This window comes from Marmota marmota, unplaced genomic scaffold, assembly GCF_001458135.2.
Source record: "Marmota marmota marmota unplaced genomic scaffold, marMar, whole genome shotgun sequence".
Taxonomy (NCBI): Eukaryota; Metazoa; Chordata; class Mammalia; order Rodentia; family Sciuridae; genus Marmota; species Marmota marmota.
The window spans coordinates 4437193-4445115 of NW_026000077.1; positions in this window are offsets into that span (position 1 = coordinate 4437193).

Consider the following 7923-nt stretch of genomic DNA (forward strand, 5'->3'; position numbering starts at 1 on the left):
CTCCATCTAGTGCTGTGGTTCCCAAACCTGCTTTAGCACTGACTCCCCTGGGAAATCTGTCGTGAAGATTCTCAGGCCCAGGTCTGATGGATTCAAACTGGGTCTCCAGTTGCAGCAAATACCCTAGAGCAAAGACCTCAGACTAAGTTCCCTCTCACCTCTGCCCACTTTGAGAGATCCAGGCTGGGCAACGACTGACTCCAGACCACAGAGGAAGCTCCAGGCTGGTTGGAGCAATTCTAGAATAGAACTAAGCATCAGGGTCTATTAGGAAACACCAAGGAGTCTCCAGTCCAACCTGCATACATAGGAACCTCTCATTCCCGAGGTGGCATTCCTACTGACCAAGTCTCATACCCAGTTGGAATTTGGCACTATAGCTCAGGAAAGTAAGAAAAACTGATATTTGAAACAAGAAGCCTCAGGTTTAGGCAACCCTGGAAATATCCATCTGTATTCATTTAAGTCTGCCCTTGGCCTTGGTTACGTGGCGTAGCTTACAGTGTTCTAGGTCTGGTAGATGCTGGCATCACCTTTGGAAAACATGCTCCAGAGTGTCAGGTGCCCAGACATCTTGCAAAATGAAGACTGGCCTTTCTTCTTCCTGCAGGCAGTGTTTGCAGAGAGCTTGCTCCATGAAGAGAGACAGCGTGAAATTCACAGTCAGGTATTTAAAATGTTATGTAGGCTTTGGTTTCCCGGTACATTTTGTTGACAAGTAATATTTGGGGTCCAGCTGTAAGCTTGCAACCTGTCTTCCCCCCAACCCAAGGCAAATCTTTTCTGTCCCTACTTGAGAGTTCTCATGGTAGAGGATTCTGCCTCGTTTCTTATTTATATTAGATGTGGTTTTAATTTAATACTTAGATTGTACTAGCCGATACCTTCAAATGGGCTTGGAATTATTTATTTTGCTTTGGATGAATCTGTCTTCTGAAATGGATATGAAGCCCCTCCCTGGTTTGGGATTTATAGGCTGGCTGCTCTAGGTTCACAAAGCTTTTCCATTAAAAGTCTCTCTCGTCTGCCCATATTTATTGCTAGAGTCACTGTTTGCCCAGAAGCGACTCTCTGCTGCATCTTCTGGGAAATGAAATTTATGTCCCCTGGCATGGATGGGGTGACATCACTGAAGTGCTGTTTACATCTCTCAGTGGCACAGCCCTAAGCTCAGATGGATGGTAAAGGTGGGGGTGGGGGAGGGAATGGGGTAGGTTTATATAAATAAGTGCTGTCTACCTCTCGGCTGCCTTCGCCTCCCTTCATCATCCCCTCCACCACTCACATTGACAATACCATGATATATTAATGGAAGTTCTGAAAACGGATGCCCCTCAAATTAGTAAGGAGGAGTTAGGGTCAGTAGTGGTGGAGGGGGGCATCTGCTTGAAGGGATGCCTGTCCTTTGTGGCAGAGCCCCTTCTGATGAACCCTAGCTCCCTCCTCTGCAGGGCCCTGGGCCTCATAGGGGTTGAGTGCAACCCTTCCCCAGACCCCCTTTCCTCCTCCCATACGTGAAGGTCGCCCCCCAGGCTCCAACGCAAGCCAGCCCAGGGCAGAGAGACAGAAAATGCCTGGGCAGCCGTTTTCTGGACGCATTTGGCCTCCACCCACTTTCTTCTATTTTCCCATCCTGTCAGCTTTTCCCCTGGGTCTATTTTCTCCAAGGAGTGTGGGTACCATCTCTCCTTCCTCACTTTACATTCCCTCCTCCTTTTGTTCCTGGGTTGGCCAACGGTCATCTCCCAGGTGCCCAGCTCAGTGGACAGCTCTGGGCCTGGGCTGGCTTTATGAGCATGGTGTAGTCACACAGGGCCCCACTCGGAAGGGCGCCGTGGAGGGTCTCAAGCTCCACTGTGGCTATCTTGAAATTCTTCACAATCGGTGAACAAGGCATTCTGCCTTCCCGGTTTGCACGGGGCCTCTCAGATTAGGCAGCTGAAGGTGTTTGAGTCTTTTAAAAACGTCACTTCTCTAACAGACGGTATCCATTGTGTATCCCAACACCTATCCACCCCGTCTCCTTGGAGGGCTCCTTGATCTCATGCCCTTCCTCGGGCACAGAGGATGAAAAGAATTGGTAGAAACAGTGATGAAATCTCACGACTTTGTGTCAGGGATTGATCCAGGGGTGACCAGATGGCCTAGATCTCATCTGAGAAAGGAGAGTTGAAGCCTATTCTAGAGGAAGATTTTGCATTTCTGGAAAAAAATGGCCAGACCCGGGTGGCCTGCTCCTTGTCCTTTTGTCCCCTCCTTGACTCTTCCTGCTGTGGATGTGGACACAATTCCTGGAGGTATTGCAGCTTTTTTGTGTGTGTGTGTGACACAAAGGGAAAATCTAGCATAGTATGGATGGAACAGAGAAACAGAGAAGGAGGTGGGTCTCTGACGGCTTTGCTGAGTACTGCTCCAGTTTTAGACCACCTCTCCCTGAACTTCATGTCCCACACCAAATAACAACATCAAAACCTCTTCTTCTTCTTCTTTTTTTTTTTTTAAATCATTGCTGTGACATTTCTCTTTTCTAATTACGGTTAAGTGTTTTGTAACTGCTCTGATTTCTCAGCAACATTTAAGGCAGCGTTGTCTGTTCTTCCACCTAAAACACCCTTTCCTTAGCACTGGTGACACAATCTGTGGGCTCTTCTCGTCACTGCTTCTCATAGTCCTTCTCCTTGGCTCAGTCCTTGGTGCACTGTCCCACAGGACTTAGCAACTGGTTCTTTTATCGATCACTAGTTATTTACCGAGTCCTCCTGTGTATTGGGCTTTATACTGAGTGTGTCAGGTGGAGATGGCTGAGGGCCCCGTTCACACCTCCACAGCTCCCACTGCTGTCCCCTGACCTCTGGGGACAGTCTCATTTACGACCTTAGGGCTAGCACTTGGAGGGCTTCATTCCAATGCAGATTTCACAGGGATGACCTGAACTAATCAACAGGCAACAGATCCCCCTGGAGGGGAAGAAAGAAGAGACCTAACTGTCCTCAGTGAGTCCCCCAAGAAGTCATCTTTACTCTGCAGTCCCCCACCAAGCCACGAAAGAAAGAAAAGAGGGGTCTCCCTTTCTCCTTTAGTTTCAATCTGCTCTTTCTGCACCAGTAAATCATATTAGGGGATTCTACAGGAGGGCGTTCCTTTACAGGACCCTGCTGGATATGGGAATTTTCTTTAATTTCTCTTACAGGGTATTGAAAGAGTCCATTGGGTCTCAGGATTGCTGTACATCAGTGCTGCCACCCACTCACTCACCCGCTGTGTCAGATCGATGAGAGCCACTTGGAATGAGAGTGTGTCTGAGGTCCCCAGGCTGCTCTGGAAGGAAGACTTGCTGCATTGATGTCAGCAATTTTTTCAAATTGGGCTGCATTGGGGAATTGTGTAAAATGAAGGCGTTTAAAGAAAAACAGCCACTCACTAATCCCACGGATGAGGAGTTAACCTTAGGATATAATCCAAACAGCAGAAAATCATTTACCTGTGAAGATGCTTGGTGTTTCTTTAGGATAACAAAGCACTGGGAGATATCTTATTTTTGTGTCTTAGGTTAAAGGAGAAACACATGATTATCTTGCTGGATGCTAAAATAGCATTTATTCAACTTCAGTAGCTGTTCCTAGTAAACGTTTTTAGAAAGCCAGGAATAAAAGGATAGCCCTTAATTAATGAAGAATATAGGAACATACACCCACGCACGCACATACACATACACACACACACACACACACACCATTAAGCACAAAAGGCAACAGAGGAAACCTTGTCATCCAGTTTGGTAAAACACTGAATAGACCCTGAGATTTGAGACAAGTTATGTGAGTGAGGAACTTTCCTGGGGTGAGTAGTTGGAAGAATGAGTCAGCAAACGTAAGAACCATCACAGGCATAATGATTAACTGTCCATTAAAAATTAAAAACCCTTCTATCAAGTAAGATAATTAATACTTAGTAAATCAAAATTAGTGCAAAAAAAATCCCTGGAGAACAAAATCTGCAAATTTCAAATAAAGATGGACTTGACTGTTATTGATTTTTCCTTTTGCTTCCAAGTCTAATGTAGGTCTGATGTTTGTTAACATTTTTTTTTTAATTTTTTGCCGGGGGGGTTGGGGGCTAGGGATTGAACTGAGGAGCACTGGACCACTGAGCCACATCCTCAGTGCTATTTTGTATTTCATTTAGAGACAGGGTCTCACTGAGTTGCTTAGTGCTTCACTTTTGCAGAGGCTGGTTTTGAACTCACAATCCTCCTACCTCAGCCTCCAGAGCCGCTGGGATTACAGGTGTGCACCACCGCCCAGTTTGTTAAGATTTCCTTTGTCCTGATTCTTGAGCGTCAGGTGCATCTCTGCGGTTTGAACCCAAGGCAAGTGCCTGACTTGTTGCCTCCTCGTTCCATCCTTGTGGTTCTTCTCAGCAATATTCTTAGAGTTTTGATTAGTGTAACATGGCGAAAGAAGAAGGAGAAATGAGGCAGAACTCAAAAAAGCAAACCTATGAATTGTAAGTCACGTGGTGGAGAGGCAAGTACTGATGCCAGCCTCCACGGTGTGACCTCGGGCAAGTCATGTAACCCCTCAGCTGAAAACCAGGGATCATGAGAAATGGCCACCTCTTAAAGTGATAGCAAGGTTTAAATGAGTGCATACATGCGAGGGTCTTGGATGCCTGGCAAAGGGAGCATGACATAGTCTGTTATGATGCTCCCCTGAGACAGTCCAGGAGGAACAAATGAACATAAAACACCAACAGATTTCCTACCCACCAGCAATATCCAACTAGTAAACACAATGCAGAACGTGTAATGACTAAAATTATTAATGACCCAGAATACATGTAACAAGATGCATCAGAGACTTGTGTGGAGAAACTATACTACTTTATTGACTACTGGAAAGAACCCAACCAAAGCCAGTGACATAGGTTTTTGATAGGAACACTCAACACTGTGAAGAGACAAAGGTTCTCCCCTAAATTCATCTATATTCACTATAAACCCAATCAAAACTACAGTGGAAGTTTCCAATCATTTTGGTGGATTCTAAGCCTTATCTACTGTGCACAGGTAGTCAAGAAAATCTGCTGCAGCAAGATATCAAATATATTACAAATTTATGGTAATTAAAACAGTGTGGTGCTGGCACGACAGCAGGGTAACTAAAAAGAGACTCAGAAACATTTATGTATGGAAATTATCTGTTAGCTATGGGAATTAGCATATGCTAGAATTATCCTTTCAAGTCAGTGGGAAAAGGTTAACAAGTCAATGTATTGCACAGAAAAAAATTTGCTTTCCTTTTGCAAAAAGAAAATTAGTGACCCATCTTACACCACACCCTGAAATAAATTCCTAATGATTAAGCGCCTAAATGTAAAAGTATAAGGCATGAAAGGACCGTCAGAAAATAAAGAAGAATTTCATTTTCCACAATTTATGAAACAGTAACTGAAATAGAGAAAGCACTTTACAAATATATGCTGCATGAATAAATAAATAAATCTAGAAGTGAGAAAGGTGTTTCTAAAGAAAATACCAAACCCCAAAGTCATACAGTAAAAGGCTGACTGATTGGACAATGCAAACTTCAGTGATTTTGAATAAAAGAAACCTGCAAAGTTAATTTTCAAGCCACAATCTGGGGGAAAAAAGCACTTTTGGCATTATCTAATGTTAAAAGAACTTTTACACAATCTTACTTGCAGCACTCCTCTACACAGTGATAAGGAGAAGAGAACAGATTAGAGAAAAAATAGGTTATTTAGAGAAGAAATGTAAATATTTAATAAACTTATGAAAAGACCTTCAACCTCAGCAATCAGAGACATGCAAATGAAAACAAGATAACACTAGCAACCCAAGATTGATAGGATTGTTGTGATGGAGGGCAGAGGGAAATGAATATTCTCCGACAGTGTTGATGGGAGTTTAAATTGCTATAGTCTTCAGGAAAAGGTGCAAGGGGAGTCGTGTGGCTTTAATATCCAAATTAAAACTGTTTACCCTAGCAATTCCACTGCAGGAATTCAACCTACAGAAATACAACCTAACTACATAAATACATGTGTATGCACGCACAAGTAAGTTTACTTAAAATATTATAAAACTGGAAATAGTTCAAAGAGTCATCAATAGGAGAGGCATTTAATACAGGATGTGTCTCTTAGTCTATTAAATGTAACCCAATGATTAAAAAGAATGAAGATGTGTATGTACTGATGGGGAAAATTCTAAAAGATATACTGAGAGTGAACAAAACGAATTTTAAAAAAATTGTCATTTTGTTTGTTCTGCTCAGTGTTGGATTCTCAGTGCCCATGCTGTGTTGCACTTGGATGGCTCAAAAATGTTTGTTGAGTGACAATGGGATCCTATTTATTGAATGGAATTACAGCAAACTCTTAATATCTTTCATAGTCCTAACCTCAGGTTTGGGGGGCAGTACAGGTTTTGGGATACCATATGGAAAAACAATGACACTGGGTCCAAATCCTGGTTGTATCATACAATTGATGGCTTTGAGCAAGTTATTGGTTATTGAGAGCAGAGGGAGATGGATATTTCCCTTCTCTAAGACTCACGTCTCTTGTCAGCAGCTGAGAATAGCACATCCCTCCTCTTGAGGATGCTTTGGAAAATCAAAGGGAAGGAGTGTGTTCGTCACTTTGGAACACCTGCATCACCCATTATGTCCCCGATACTTTGGAAGTGCTCCGTGTTATTAATGCAATCTTCCTCTATTTTCTCCATAAACCTATTGGTTCCCTAGGGACGTTTTTTCGTAAACTCAAAGACAACATGTTTGGATTTTTCTGATATCTAAGTGAGCTTCACTGTGGTCCTCTGTGGAGGCTTTTGTGGAATAATGCCCCCATCAGTAGAGCCTTGGTTGTCTTTGCGCTGACTTTTCTCCCATCTCCTCATCCTTCAGCCCAACATATGAGAAGAGCCTAAAATAAGGATTTGTTTTTAGTATGTATTTAATAAGCACCTATTATGCATTGCCACTAAAAATATAATGATGCACATACTCCGGCCTTCATGGGGCTTATAGTTGCCAATGGAGAATGAGAGTTAAACAGGCAGTAACAATAGAGAATGTCAAGTGGGCTGGAGATATAGCTCAGTTGGTAGAGTGCTTGCCTAGGTTCAATCCCCAGCACCACCACCAAAAAAAAAAAAGAATGTCAAGTGCCATGAGGGGGTGGGGGTGGTACAGGAAGTCATGACAACACCCAGAAAGGCTTCTGACTTAGGTTGGGACCTCAGAAGAGAGGAGGTCCAATCTAACTTTGAGAGTTGATTAGGAGCTAAAGGGGCAAGGAAGAGCTAAGGAGAGAGAGAAGGACGTTCCAGATGGAGATAAGTATTCACGAAAAACTCACTCGAGAAGGCAAAAGAATTGCAGTAGGGTTGGCGCTCTCAAGAGGCAAGTGTGGCGTAGTAAGGAATAAAGGTAGAAAGGTAGGCAGGGGACAGATCATGAGGGCTTTGTGAACTGTGCTTAGGAGTTTGGCATTGTTCCTGAGAGCGACAAAGAGCCTTGAGGCAGGAGAATGCCTAGATTGGGCCAGCGTTTTGGAAAGGTGAATCCAGCTGTCCTATGAAGAATGAAAATAGGGGAGTTTCCTTGGGGGAGTTTCCTTGGGGAAGAGTTTGTTCTGATGATCCAGAAGGAGATGATGGTGGCCTGGATTAGGCTGGTGGGGGGCGGGGATGTTGGTGCATTTTAGAGATGTCCAGTAGGTATCATCAGTGGAACCTGGTGACTGATGAGATGCCGGAGGTGGAAGAGGGAATAGCATTGTGGGTGATATCCAGGTCGGCAACTTGTTCGTCAGTTTTTCTGTATAGTAAACATGTATCTAGCGACCTTGCTGAACTTTATTTGTCGCTGTAAAGTTGCACTGTACATTTGCTCA